This window comes from Cucumis melo, chromosome 5, assembly GCF_025177605.1.
Source record: "Cucumis melo cultivar AY chromosome 5, USDA_Cmelo_AY_1.0, whole genome shotgun sequence".
Taxonomy (NCBI): Eukaryota; Viridiplantae; Streptophyta; class Magnoliopsida; order Cucurbitales; family Cucurbitaceae; genus Cucumis; species Cucumis melo.
The window spans coordinates 10,700,443-10,715,759 of record NC_066861.1 but is presented as its reverse complement, the minus strand read 5'-3'; the positions used below and the strand labels follow the sequence as shown (position 1 = coordinate 10,715,759).

General features: G+C 43.2%; 1 long non-coding RNA gene across 2 annotated transcripts; it reads left to right on the top strand.

The window, feature by feature from the left end:
- The first annotated feature begins 2,180 nt into the window (after positions 1-2,180).
- On the top strand, positions 2,181-15,317 carry LOC127149453 (uncharacterized). Of its 2 annotated transcripts, none has more exons than XR_007821057.1 (5): positions 2,181-2,301; positions 3,089-3,197; positions 3,304-3,388; positions 3,475-3,574; positions 13,190-15,317. It is a non-coding gene; the product is annotated as an uncharacterized LOC127149453 (long non-coding RNA). The 2 variants fall into 2 exon arrangements; XR_007821056.1 differs by lacking the exon at positions 13,190-15,317 and adding an exon at positions 3,821-3,861.

Here is a 15,317-nt window from a genome sequence, read left to right as displayed (position 1 = left end):
TCGATACTTTGGGTGGTGCAAATCGATTAAAAAAGGAAGGGCGTGCAGACGGTGGAAAAGCGACGAGAGAGAAACTGATGGTGGAAAAGCGACGGAAGAGAAAGCGACAGTGGAAAAACGGAAGAGAAAGCTACGGTGGAAATGCGTCGGAAAACCTTTAAAAAACAGAAGAACAAATGCGCCGGAAGGCCTTTATAGAAGATGGTCTATTTTTTTCGGAGGGAAAATTAGAAAATTGAAGGGAGTGCATAGTACGTATTAGTTACAGAATATTTGTAATTTTTCTTACTATTGTATTTAGGAGTCTATATTGTAAAGTAGGTAGGGGCATTTAAGGCATAGTTATCCCATTTATTATGTGGAAATTAACTGTTTTGCTATTTTGACAATTTCAAAATAAATTTGTCATTTATCCAAAGTAAACCTTAGATTTTGCTATTCTTCTTGTCGTCCCTAAATAATATATAATGCAATTAGGCCATATTAAAAATAATATTAAATTTAAATATAAATTTAACAACTTATGCTATTAACGAGCTCTGCATTATAAAACCAAAGTTTATGTAAATGCTAAATTGTGCTTCAGTCCTTTAATGATTATCACTTGGGCTTTTTGGGGTGAAAACAAAAATATGGAACAACAACGCTACTTTAAACATGCAAGACTTAGGATGGATTGGTGAAAAATTCAAGTGTGGTTAAGAGGTGAATGAAAAAATTTTAAAAATGTACTAAAAAATCATACTTGTTTTCATCATACATTGCTTCACACATGCTCGACTCTAAGAGTGTACCATCGACAAGTCATCATAAGGTACAAGAAAATGGTACAAGCAAATAAGCAAGCACACAAGAGCATTGTCCAAGCAGAGTGCTCAAGGACCCTAAGCAAAATATATATATATACCCACTAACTTCCAACTTAAAAGAAAAAGCCATTGTTCTCAATGTTCAAAAGATGCAAAGGAACATAAAAAATGTCACACCCCCTCCCTAGGACCATCTCTAGTTGTAAGATGAGGTGTGAAGCCAATATATGTCAACTCTCTCTGATGACACATATTGACATACTAAACTGAAACTCAAATAAAAGTTACTATTCATGCAAAATCTTCGGCCTTTAGAGCGATACCTGATAATACACTATATTTAACAATACAAATTCTAGTTACAAACACAATATTATAACCAATCTTGTACCACGCTACTAAACATATTACACATCCTCCATAGACAATAGCCACATGAACCTAATGGATAAACTGAACCTTTAGCAGTTGTAAGCTCAGCTTTGGGACCACGATCATATCTGGGAAATGAAAATTTTGAAAGAGTGAGCTAGAAAAGCCCAATGAGCGATGAATATAAGAAAACTTAAGTAAACTTTAGCTTAAACTTTATTTCCCAATTTTGATAAGACATTCACATTCGTAAATAATCTTTAAACATAAACTTTTATTTATTTTCTCTTTACTTTAACTCATTTGCTATTAGAAACCAGTAACTCATCTAACCCAGTTGTGGTGGAGAGACTCGACACAAACGATGGTGGTCAAAATGAGTGACTTTCAACTCATCTAACCACTAGATTACTCGATACAGACAATGATAGCCTTGATGAGTTGTAGTTTCCACCTGACTCTAGTGGTAGAGATCACTCGATATAGACAATGACCGCCCTACTGGAAACAAAGCAAACATTCAACTAACATGACATCTCTACATTATGTAAGGAATGCCCTGTACAACCAATGTTCACTAGCTCTACGATGTAGTAGGCATTGTCATCACTATACCATCGTCTTTGTCGTGGTGGAGCTTACCCAACACCCCTGACAACATCATTGTCACGGAGTACAGTTCCACGTCAACAACATAATATAACCTATGTAGACATATTACCATACAACCTCGAGCACATCAATATCTTAGTCATGTAGTCAATAGAAAACTCATAATATCTTATGAAAACATTCAAGCATGCCTGCTTGTAAACCCGATATTTTCTTGGTTTAATTTCTTTAAATGTGGAAAAAAAATAGAAATTAAGTGTATATATATATTTATATATTAAATAGTTTTATTAAATAAATTAAAGAAAAGAAAGAAAAGAAAGGATAAAAAGAAGAAAAAGAGAAGAAAATTTCATTTTTTTCTTTTCTTCTTCTTCTTCTTTTTCTCTTCCCTTCACCGCCAAACATTTTGTAGACATCCAATTTCCATTCTTTTCTTTCTTCAATTTGCAGAGAACATTTAAGAGAGATTTTGGAAGAAGAAGAGGAATTTTACTAGAATTTTGAGGTTGAAGAAGAGGAGGAGAACTCAAGCAAAGTGTATCCATGGCTGAATTTTAGTTCATTCTGCACATCACTGGTTTCTAATTCGGTTTGAACTCTTCAAAAGGATGGTACATCATTTCATCCCCAAACAGATAGTCAGTCCGAGAGGACCATCCAAACTTTAGAGGACATGTTGAGAGCATGTGTCCTTCAATTTAAAGGAAGTTGGGATACCCACTTGCCACTTATGGAGTTTGCTTATAATAATAGCTATTAGTCTAGTATCGGTATGGCACCATATGAAGCCTTATACAGGAGACCATGCAGAACTCCTGTGTGCTGGAATGAAGTGGAAGAGCGAAAGTTAGTAGGTCCTGAGTTGGTTCAGATTACGACAAATAATATTAAGTTGATCAGAGAAAATATGAGGATAGCCCAAGATCGACAAAAAAGTTATGCGGATAAGCGATGAAGAAACCTAGAATTCCAAGTTGGAGATAAAGTTTTCTTGAAATTATCTCCATGGCGAGGTGTTATTCGTTTCAGAAGAAAAGGTAAGCTAAGTTCTATATATATATTTATATATTAAATAGTTTTATTAAATAAATTAAAGAAAAGAAAGAAAAGAAAGGATAAAAGGAAGAAAAAGAGAAGAAAATTTCATTTTTTCTTTTCTTCTTCTTCTTCTCTTCCCTTCACCGCCAAACATTTTGAAGACATCCAACTTCCATTCTTTTCTTTCTTCAATTTTCAGAGAACATTTAAGAGAGATTTGGAAGAAAAAGAGGAATTTTACTAGAATTTGTGAGGTTGACGAAGAGGAGAACTCAAGCAAAGTGTATCCATGGCTGAATTTTAGTTCATTCTGCACATAACTGGTTTTTAATTCGGTTTGAACTCTTCAAAAGAAATTAAGAGGTGAAGTTTACATTTACTGAAAGTTAACTCATTTTCAAACAAATTTTATGAAGAAAGTTGGAACAAATTCGGATATTCATTGGGTGCTTTTTGATGAAGAAAACAGGGCAGTTGGTTTTCACTCGAAATCAGGAGGTCTCTGGTTCTTCTTGTATTTCAGAGTGTACCAATGGAGTTAGAATCTCTATTTGGTATGGTTGGAAAGCTTATTCAATTTACTACAACTTTCATGAAGAAATTGTGAACCAAAAATGACTAAAAATCAGTTAAATTGTAGGGACAAGTTAAAGAGGTCGTGTGCGCGCGATTCTGGAAGTGGTTCTGTTTCGAGGGTTATCTGAGTTTATGCACGGGGAATCAGATTTACATGTCTTCAGGTAAGTTTTAGAGAATCTCAGAATGAAGATTTTAATATAAATAACACTCATTTTGGTTAAGTATTGAGAAAGTTATAGTCATTTAAAGTTCATGTTAGAAATCTGGAAATTTCAGAGAGTTGTTGAAATAGGATTTTATTTCTTAAGCTTTGTTTTCGTAAGCGTCATATTTGGTGCGACATGTTATGTATATCTTTAGAAAACCAGAATGTTTAGAGTTCTAATACTCGGTTGGGTTGTTGGCAGGCCGAGAAGAATTAAACCGAGCTTATAGACCAAGGATCTTGTAACGACCCAATTTTCCGGACTAAGCTGAGGTCACTACTCGGTACTAAGACTCGACCACACAACACAAAATTTATAACGGACCGGTTACGATTTCTTAAAACGTTAGAAATATTACAAAAACGGTTTCGGGCCCTATTTTAAATCACAGTCACAAAAGTTTCAAATAAAAACTCAGGTCATCAGTTCAAAATCACAAACCAAATATTCTAACAAAATACATCAGCGGAAGCAATAAGAAAACCAGACGCGTCCATATGGCCTTTACGCGTCCTTCCTGCCTCTCGTCGGTCTGCCCCTCGCTGTGCCCTTACCTAAAAAGTTTAAGAAGAGTAAAGGGTGAGTATAAACATACCCAGTAAGAGACCCACTACTGGGCCCGTTAGGGAACAACAGTTAACTTCCTATTTAGGGGTACCCTACATAACAGTCTAGTGGTTCCGTAGAATGCACATATCAGTCTAGTGCTCCCGAAGGATGCACATATCAGTCTAGTGCTCCCGAAGGATGCACGCATCAGTCTAGTGCTCCCGAAGGATGCACGTATCAGTCTAGTGCTTCCGAAGGATGCACATATCCGTAAGGCACACTACCCCATAGATGAAGCTAACCATTACCTCTCAGTCCATACTAAACCGTCTACAACAGTCATACCTCAACAACATTCATATTACAGCTCCCCCATAGGCTTTGCCAGTCAGATAGTATAGGTTTAAACAACTACACCCGCAGTTGCTATACGCATTTCCAATTCGCACACCATTAACAACCCCTAGACCCATTCAACTAATCAATCAAGATCGGACTAACCGTCCTTCCCCGACCAAACTCCGTGATCAATGTCTAGGCCAATGACTACCACGTACCTAATCGTAAACTTCAGGGTCCATCGACATAAAATTCCAATCTACAACATAGCCCATTAACATAACCACCCTATACCGAACATCCAGCATCGGGGTCTAGCCGAAAGCAACTCCTTACACCCGATAGCACACAAGCTACAACTAGCGGTCGCGTTACCTTTACATCAGACAAGAGTATAGGAAAAATACTTAAAAGTCAAACACACATACTTTTATTCAGTACAGTTACTAACGTGTAATCCCCTGTGGATTACTACGTTTCCAGCCTCGATCCGAGGTCCAGTAGTAGGAAAAACCTTACATAATTCTCGGTTATGCCCCTCGATCGAGTCCACGCTCAACGAATCCACCTAAACGAAAACACGAAGGTTTTAATCGATGATACTAGTAGGAGTCATTTTAAATGGTCCTAAGCAACATCCGTTGACTTACCCAAGGAAAGGAAAGCTATCTCCAAACAAGCCTGCCGCGGAACCCGAGAACTTATACGTCAACTCCTTAATACCTTCAAGGGATGAAAGGTAGGACCATATCTTATTCCAATATTCAAACTCGAATCGGATGTAGCAACATTAAGGAATTCATCGAAAACAATCCTTACCGAAGACTCACCGTGGCCCGAAGTGAAGGGAGGAAAATATGGCTTAGGTGGCTCGGCTCGGCTTGGCTCACCCTCGGCTTGGCTTGGCTCACCCTCGGCTTGGCTTGGCTCGGCCTTGGCTCACGGCTCGGCTCACGGCTCGGCTCGGCTCAACTCGGCTCAACTCGACTTGCGGCTCGGCTCGCAGCTCGGCTCAAGTCAGCTTACGGCTCGGCTCGGCTCGGCTTGTGGCTCGCGGCTCGGCTCGGTCTTCGGCTTGACTCGGCTCGCGGCTTGGCTCGCGGCTCGGCTCGCAGCTCGGCTCAAGTCAGCTTACGGCTCGGCTCGGCTTGGCTTGTGGCTCGCGGCTCGGCTCGGATCTGCTTGTGGCTCGTGGCTCGGACTGGAAGCGGGTCTCGGGTCGGGTCAGCTTGGAACCGGGGCGACCACAAACATCGGTCTTCGGCGTTCGACGACGTAAATGCTTCGCGGCTTGGAGGAGTCCGACGACCGGCTCCGCTTCAACGCGGCGGAGAGTGACAGGGCGTCGGCGGACACGGTGGAATGAAGGACGCAAGGCGGCGTCCGGGTGCGTGAGGTCGAGGGGGAGTTCGGAAATGGATGGCCGCGGCAGACGAAGGCTAGAGCGGTGAGATTCCGACGACGGAGACGAAGGAGGCGATGCTGGCGCTGTCGGAAAGGAAGGAGAAGATTGAAGAGAATGGTGGTGGCGCTGTCGGATGGAGAAGAGAATGAAGAAGAAGGAGAAGACCGTCAGGGAAGGGAGAAGAAGAACTTGAGGGGGGGGGGGGGGGCGGCGCGCGCGTCTAGGGTTTTTTTAAAAAAATTTATAAAATTTTATATATATATATATGTATATTTTAAATAATAATAATAATTATTATAATAAAATATTTATATTAAATAATTATAATAATATTAAATAATAATATTAATACTAATACTAAATAATAATGAGAGTATTAACATGAAATTATAGTGATAATAATACCTAATATTATATTATTATTTTATCATTTTTACAAAATCTTAAATTTCCGAAAAAAATTCACATAAAATGCTAAAATTTTACCTCGAAATTCGGGGCGTTACATTCTTCCCTCCTTAGGGAACTTTCGTCCTCGAAAGTTTTATTCCTCGAACAGTTCGGGGTAACGGGACCTCATGTCATCTTCTCGCTCCCATGTAGCCTCTTCTACCCGGTGATTCCGCCATAAGACTTTAACCAAAGGGATTTCTTTATTCCTCAACGTTTTCACCTCTCTAGCCAGCACCTCAACGGGTTGTTCAGTATAGCTCAAGTTTTCATCAATCTCTAGTGGCTCGTAATCCACTACATGGGATGGATCTGGCACGTACTTCCTCAACATAGAAACATGAAACACATCATGAACTGTCGAGAGTGACGGTGGCAACGCCAAGCGGTAAGCTACAGGGCCAATCCGTTCCAGAATCTCAAATGGCCCAACAAAACGGGGACTCAGCTTTCCCCTCCTTTCAAATCGTAAGACACCTCTCATAGGTGCTACCTTTAAGAACACCTTGTCCCCTACCTCAAATTCGAGATCCTTCTGCCTCACATCTGCATAACTCTTCTGCCTACTCTGAGCAGTATGCATGCGTGATCTAATCTTCTGTATCGCTTCGTTAGTAGACTGAACTAACTCAGGACCCATCAATCTCTGCTCACCCACCTCACCCCAGCAAACCGGGGATCTACAACATTTGCCGTACAAGGCCTTAAATGGTGCCATGCCAATAGTAGCCTGATAACTGTTATTATAAGCAAATTCCATCAAATGCAAGTGGGAGTCCCAGCTACCTTGAAATTCCAATGCACACGCTCGCAACATATCCTCTAAAACTTGGTTCAGACGCTCAGTCTGACCGTCAGTCTGTGGATGGAAAGCTGTACTAAAGTCTAACCTCGTGCCCATAGCAGTCTGCAAACCCTTCCAGAATTTGGAAGTGAAACGGACATCTCTAACAGAAACAATCGACACTGGCACTCCATGTAATCTCACTATCTCCGACATGTACAGCTGTGCCCACTTACTAGCAGTATAGGTGGATTTACCCGGAACGAAGTGCGCTGATTTAGTAAGTCTATCCACCACAACCCAAATCACTGTAAAACCCCTCAGAGTTCTCGGCAGTCCTGTAATGAAATCCATGGACACGTTTTCCCACTTTCATTCCGGTATGCTCAAGGGTTGTAATAAACCCGCTGGTTTCTGCCTTGGTGCCTTAACCTGCTGACACACCAAGCATCTACTAACAAATTCTGATACCTCCCTCTTCATGTTACGCCACCAATAGACCCGCTTCAGGTCCTGATACATCTTCGTACTACCTGGGTGCATGGAAAATGGGGAACTGTGAGCCTCAGATAATAATTCTGTCTTAACAGCACTATCTGACGGCACACAGAGGCGTCTCTCAAACACAAGTCCACCATCAGAGGATATGGAGAACTCAACCGCTTGCCCTGCCTCTGCTAGGCCACGTTTCTCAACCAAATAAGGATCGTTACCCTGAGCATCAATGATCCTTTGCCTCAAAGTCGGCTGTACCGTCAACTGGGCTAACTGCATAGTGACTGCCCCCACTGACACTGCAATCTCTGCCCGCTCGAGATCCCGATGCAATGGGGCCTGTCGGGTAATAAGTGCTGCTGAATGTGATACCTTTCTACTAAGAGCATCAGCTACCACATTTGCCTTGCCTGGATGATACAGTATCTCACAATCGTAATGCTTCACTAACTCAAGCCATCTTCGCTGTCTCATATTCAATTCTTTCTGAGTAAAGAAGTATTTCAAGCTCTTATGATCCGTGAATATCTGTATCTTTTCACCATATAAATAATGCCTCCATATTTTCAAAGCAAAAACCACCGCTGCCAACTCTAAATCATGTGTGGGGTAGTTCTGCTCATGACTCTTCAACTGACGAGACGCATAAGCGACCACCTTACCCTGTTGCATCAAAACACAACCCAAACCTTTCTTGGAAGCATCACTATAAATCACAAAACTGCCAGAACCATCAGGTACAGTAAGAACCGGTGCGGTAACTAGCTTCTGTTTAAGATTCTGGAAACTGTCGTCACATGCCTTGCTCCAAACAAAAGGAGCTCCCTTCCTGGTCAACTGAGTAAGAGGAGTAGCTATACGAGAAAAGTTCTCCACAAACCGTCGATAATAACCTGCTAAACCCAGAAAGCTATGAACCTCACTGACTGTGGAAGGTCGGGTCCAACCGGTGACTGCCTCTATCTTAGCTGGATCCACAGAGACTCCAGCCTTAGAAACCACGTGGCCTAGAAAGGACACCTGCTTCAGCCAAAACTCGCATTTCGAGAACTTTGCATACAACTTATTATCCCGAAGTGTTTGCAAAACTATACGTAAATGCTTCTCATGTTCGGCCTCCGTCTTGGAGTATATCAAGATATCATCAATAAACACGATCACAAAAGTATTTAGGAACTCCCTAAACACTCTGTTCATCAAGTCCATAAACACTGCCGGAGCATTCGTCAAACCAAAAGACATCACAATAAATTCGTAGTGTCCATATCTGGAACGAAATGCTGTCTTTGGTACATCACCATCCTTAATCCTCAGCTGATGGTATCCCGACCGAAGATCAATCTTAGAGAACACTGTGGCTCCCTGTAACTGGTCAAATAGATCGTCGATCCTGGGCAAGGGATATCTGTTCTTTACAGTTACCTTGTTCAACTCCCTATAGTCAATGCATAGACGCATCGATCCATCCTTCTTCTTAACAAATAAAACTGGCGCACCCCAAGGTGACACGCTCGGTCGAATGAATCCCTTATCAAGCAATTCTTGCAACTGCACCTTCAGTTCTTTCAGCTCTGCGGGGGCCATTCTGTAAGAGGCTCTGGATATAGGAACCGTGCCCGGCTCCAACTCTATGGCAAACTCAACCTCTCTGTGAGGAGGTAACCCTGAAAGTTCTTCAGGGAAGACATCCGGATAGTCCCTCACCACCGGTTCTGATGACAGGGATACATCGACCTCTCTAGTATCCACCACGCTCGCTAAGATACCCCAAGTACCCTGACTGAGCAGTTTATTGGCCCTGATGGCTGAGATTACCTGAGGCAACGACCTTGACCCTTCTCCCTTAAATTTAAAACTGGCCATCGAGGGAGGGTTAAACGTTACCTCCTTACGGGAACAATCTATGCTGGCGTGGTCAGCGGCCAACCAATCCATACCCAGGATTACATCAAAGTCGAGCATATCCAGGACTAACAGCGTTACTTCAATCACATGGCCTGCTATCTCAATCTGGCATGCTTTCACCTTTTCCTTCGACAACATACACTCCCCGGAAGGAGTAGATACTGATAGAACATGGTGTAAGGTCTCTACCTTTAAGCGGGCATGCAACACAAATGCGGAAGAGATAAAAGAATGTGACGATCCCGAATCAAACAAAACTAAGGCGTAATGCCCCAATACTGGAAGCGTACCTGTCACCACCGTGCCTGCCCTCTCAGCCTCAGTCTTGTTGGTAGCAAAGACCCTACCCTGATGTGGAGCACCTGCTCCTTGATTCTGCGCGTTCCCCGTAAGTCTCAACGGGCATTTATCAGCTGTATGACCCTCTTGCTTACACTTAAAGCAAGTCCTGGTCCCGAATAAGCAATGGCCCAGATGATGCTTTCCACAAGTGGTACACAACGGCTTCCCTCTGGCAGCTTCCCCTGCCTCAAATGGTTTCTGTTGGAAGCGGCGAAACTCACCACCTGATCTGAAGTTCCGCTGTGGCGCTGGAACAGGCTGCTGCTCAGCCTTCCTCTTCTGTCCCAATGTTGAACCTCTACCAGCGACCTTAGACGAGTTAGCCCTCTCCTGTAAACTGAGATCCACTGCCAGGCGCAGTGCATCGACATGAGTAGCGGGTCGGAAAGCTCGAACCAAACCCTGAATGTCCAGTCGGAGGCCTCTAACAAACTTATCAACTCTGGCCGCCTCGGTCGCTATCATCTCGGGAGCGAAGCGGGATAACATGTCAAACTCCGCATCATACTGCTCCACTGTCATGTCACCCTGCTCTAAGTTCAGGAACTCCTGCCGCTTGGCATCTCTCAAACTAGCAGAGAAGAATTTCGCATAGAAACTCTCCTTGAACTGTTGCCACGTGATCTGACTCACATCACCACCTAGCATTCTCTCTGTAGTCTCCCACCATGCAGTACCTCTGTCAGTCAACATGAAAACAGCACACTGAACTTTCTGATCCTCAGGGCACTTCATGTATCGGAATATGGTCTCCAAAGACGATAACCACAGCTGAGCCCTGGTGGGGTCCTCCAAAGACCCATCAAATGTCGTGGGATTATACTTCCTAAAATCCCTCAGGTGCTTAGCCTCTGCTGACAACTGATCCGGCACAACCTGGGGCGTAACTGGTACTGGAGCTGGAGCTGGAGCAGGAGCCGGTGCTGGAGCTGGCGCTGGAGCTGGCGGGGCAGGCTGCTGCTGCTCCCGCATCTGCATAATCAAATCCCTAAACCTCTGCTCCACGGCAGCTAGATCCGCATGAGTAACTGGCGCAGCCGGGTTAGTGGCTTGGGCTACAGGCTGCACCTCAGGCTGAACGCGTCCTGCTCCCCTTCCTCGGCCTCCTCGGCCACCCCTACGTGCACCTCTCCTTGGCGGCATTTCCCTAACAACCACCAATGATCCCTTTAGTCATAAATGGTAATTAACTTTGCAGTTTAACTTAGGTAAGGTAATGCATATAGAGTTATACATATAATTTCATGAGAGCGTACCTGACGAGTGGCAAGGATCGTTTTAGCCATAAGGACACAAAACACAGACTCACATTATAAGTCAGTCTACAGAACCTAAAACTTAGGCTCTGATACCAACTGTAACGACCCAACTTTCCGGACTAAGCTGAGGTCACTACTCGGTACTAAGACTCGACCACACAACACAAAATTTATAACGGACCGGTTACGATTTCTTAAAACGTTAGAAATATTACAAAAAAGGTTTCGGGCCCTATTTTAAATCACAGTCACAAAAGTTTCAAATAAAAACTCAGGTCATCAGTTCAAAATCACAAACCAAATATTCTAACAAAATACATCAGCGGAAGCAATAAGCAAACCAGACGCGTCCATATGGCCTTCACGCGTCCTTCCTGCCTCTCGTCGGTCTGCCCCTCGCTGTGCCCTTACCTGAAAAGTTTAAGAAGAGTAAAGGGTGAGTATAAACATACCCAGTAAGAGACCCACTACTGGGCCCGTTAGGGAACAACAGTTAACTTCCTATTTAGGGGTACCCTACATAACAGTCTAGTGGTTCCGTAGAACGCACATATCAGTCTAGTGCTCCCGAAGGATGCACATATCAGTCTAGTGCTCCCGAAGGATGCACGTATCAGTCTAGTGCTCCCGAAGGATGCACATATCCGTAAGGCACACTACCCCATAGATGAAGCTAACCGTTACCTCTCAGTCCATACTAAACCGTCTACAATAGTCATACCCCAACAACATTCATATTACAGCTCCGCCATAGGCTTTGCCAGTCAGATAGTATAGGTTTAAACAACTACACCCGCAGTTGCTATACGCATTTCCAATTCGCACACCATTAACAACCCCTAGACCCAGTCAACTAATCAATCAAGATCGGACTCACCGTCCTTCCCCGACCATACTCCGTGATCAATGTCCAGGCCAATGACTACCACGTACCTAATCGTAAACTTCAGGGTCCATCGACATAAAATTCCAATCTACAACATAGCCCATTAACATAACCACCCTATACCGAACATCCAGCATCGGGGTCTATCCGAAAGCAACTCCTTACACCCGATAGCACACAAGCTACAACTAGCGGTCGCGTTACCTTTACATCAGACAAGAGTATAGCAAAAATACTTAAAAGTCAAACACACATACTTTTATTCAGTACAGTTACTAACGTGTAATCCCCTGTGGATTACTACGTTTCCAGCCTCGATCCGAGGTCCAGTAGTAGGAAAACCCTTACCTGATTCTCGGTTGTGCCCCTCGATCGAGTCCACGCTCAACGAATCCACCTAAACGAAAACACGAAGGTTTTAATCGATGATACTAGTAGGAGTCATTTTAAATGGTCCTAAGCAACATCCGTTGACTTACCCAAGGAAAGGAAAGCTATCTCCAAACAAGCCTGCCGCGGAACCCGAGAACTTATACGTCAACTTCTTAATACCTTCAAGGGATGAAAGGTAGGACAATATCTTATTCCAATATTCAAACTCGAATCGGATGTAGCAACATTAAGGAATTCATCGAAAACAATCCTTACCGAAGACTCACCGTGACCCGAAGTGAAGGGAGGGAAATATGGCTTAGGTGGCTCGGCTCGGCTTGGCTCACCCTCGGCTTGGCTCGGCTCGGCCTTGGCTCACGGCTCGGCTCGGCTCAACTCGGCTCGCAGCTCGGCTCAAGTCAGCTTACGGCTCGGCTCGGCTCGGCTTGTGGCTCGCGGCTCGGCTCGGTCTTCGGCTTGACTCGGCTCGTGGCTCGGCTCGCAGCTCGGCTTAAATCAGCTTACGGCTCGGCTCGGCTCGGCTTGTGGCTCGCGGCTCGACTCGGATCTGCTTGTGGCTCGCGGCTCGAATTGGAAGCGGATCTCGGGTCGGGTCAGCTTGGAACCGGGGCGACCACGAACATCGGTCTTTGGCGTTCGACGACGTAAATGCTTCGCGGCTTGGAGGAGTCCGACGACCGGCTCCGCTTCAACGCCATATCTTAATAGTTTATATACTAGATTGGCAAGTTCATCACATGAAAGTTTTAAGCAGAGTCGACAGATACAGGTACAGAAAAGCGTTGTTCATCGACTTCATGCCACCTTTCGGTCTAAGGTAGCAGGTAGTCCGAGAGGGGGTGTGACACTGGTTATCTTTTTCTTACGTACAACTCAAGCTTATTCAACTTGTTTGTCGAAAATTGGAAAATTTAAGCAATATTATGCAAGGCCCTAATTCAAAAAAAGAAAGTCCTATTGAAAGGAAGCCTTACTGGAAAGTTATTTCGGATAAATATAAGCATGAGACATCCTACTAGAAAGGTTGCGGGAGGATAAAAGGTGAAGTGAAGAGAAATGTTTGAGTCTAAGTTCTATTGCGTAAGGTAAGCAACGTGATAAGAATAGCTGGCAAGGAAGAAGCATGCATTGGATGCTAAGGGCTAGGCGTTTAGTGTGGTAATGCGGGAAGAAGTACCTAGCCTAAGAGAGTGCAGTGAAGAAGTAGGTGTCCTATTAAAATGACTAAACAACTCGCTGTGGGAAGTATATGTCTGTTGCTTCCTGGGGTGATAGAAAGAGTCAGGCGATTAAAGAGTTTGGCTTTCTAAGGAGATATGGTTGGCGTCTCAAGGGAACGCCTAATCATCGTTGATATTTGATCGACGTGTTGAGTTTGGATTAGCTGCATGACACGACAAATTTATAAAGTGGCACGTGTAAAGCATAGAAGTGACCCTTGAGTGTGGAAGGAGGGCCCAAGACCGAAGGAAAAAGAAGTTTTAAAAAATGTTAAACACTTTGATAGATTACAAGAGAAAGCTCTGAGTGTAGAATGACTGGTCGAGGGAACCATTAGGTGAGAAGAGAAAGCCGAAAGCAGAGAAGGAGGAAGTTGAAGCTAAGTATTTTCATGAGTGATTCTCCTTAAATAAAACAAGTATTTTTGTGAAAGATCTTTGTAATAAATGTTTGTTTTTAGTAACTTTCATAAGCAAAATATTTGTAAATCTTTCATCAGTGGAAGAAATGTCTTATAAATGATTTCCATAAATAATTAATATTGTGTTTATGATCTTGATAAATGAAAGATGTACTCTATTGATGATCGTTTGAAAGTATTCTTTTGTTGATGCTTATTGCATGATATTTACTACTGTGATTTTATGAACGAAAAGTAAGCTGGAAAGCTAACCTTTTTGTCTGCTGATTGTAATGGTTGTATGATGTGAGAAAGATGAGACCTATAACAAGACGCTGGTGGAAATCCTAGGTAACTTGCACGACATTGGTTGAAAGTGAATCCCAGGTCCAGGGGAGGGAAGAATCCCAGGTCAGGCAAGCAGTGATGTGTTATTGACGCTAGATGCTAGCGGAATGTGAATCCTAGATCTAGGCGAGGAATGATGCATGTGACACTGGTTTAATGTGAATCACAGATTTGAGAAAAGATTATGGCGATACACATGTGGAAATCCTAGGTAACTCGTGTGACACTGGTTAAATGTGAATCCCAGGTCCAGGCGAGGGAAAAATCCTAGGTCCAGATGATGAGTTTGGATTGTGTGATGTCTTAAGCACGTGGAACTTATCGTGCTTGTTGCGATTGTGGTTTGATTGATTGTGATTTGATTTGATGAGAACCTTATGTTTTGTGAATTGACCTTGTTGTTGCTACATCTGAAGTTGTGTATTCCCCAAAAGGTATTTGCAAACTTATCGCTCACTAAGTTCGTTTGACTTACATTTTAAGTTTCCCTTCCCCAGGTTTTCAGGCATGGATCGAAGCCAAGTAAAAGATGGATCTCTAGCGTAAAAGTCAAGTAAAGGAGGAAAGACAAGGTTGTTATGTAAACTTGTGCGGTGCGAGGGGCGTGTCATCCTACCTTGCTTTTAAAGATCCAATTCGTAAGCACATCGCTCTTTAACTCCCAAAACTTAGTTCAGCAGGATGGCGAGTGCACACTTAGGTTGGTGAGGCCAAACCCGAGGAGTAAAAGAGTTGAAGAACTGAGGCAGGGAAAGGAAGCTCTGAAGGTTGTTTTCTAAGTTAGGATTGCTGCGCGACCGAGGTGTAGAAAATAAGGAGCATTGGGTTTTATGTCCTAAAACTCGTAGATAGTAAATATAATTCATTGACTGTTATTAATAAAGTGTTATTGTTATAATTTCAATAAGTGTTATTGATTATA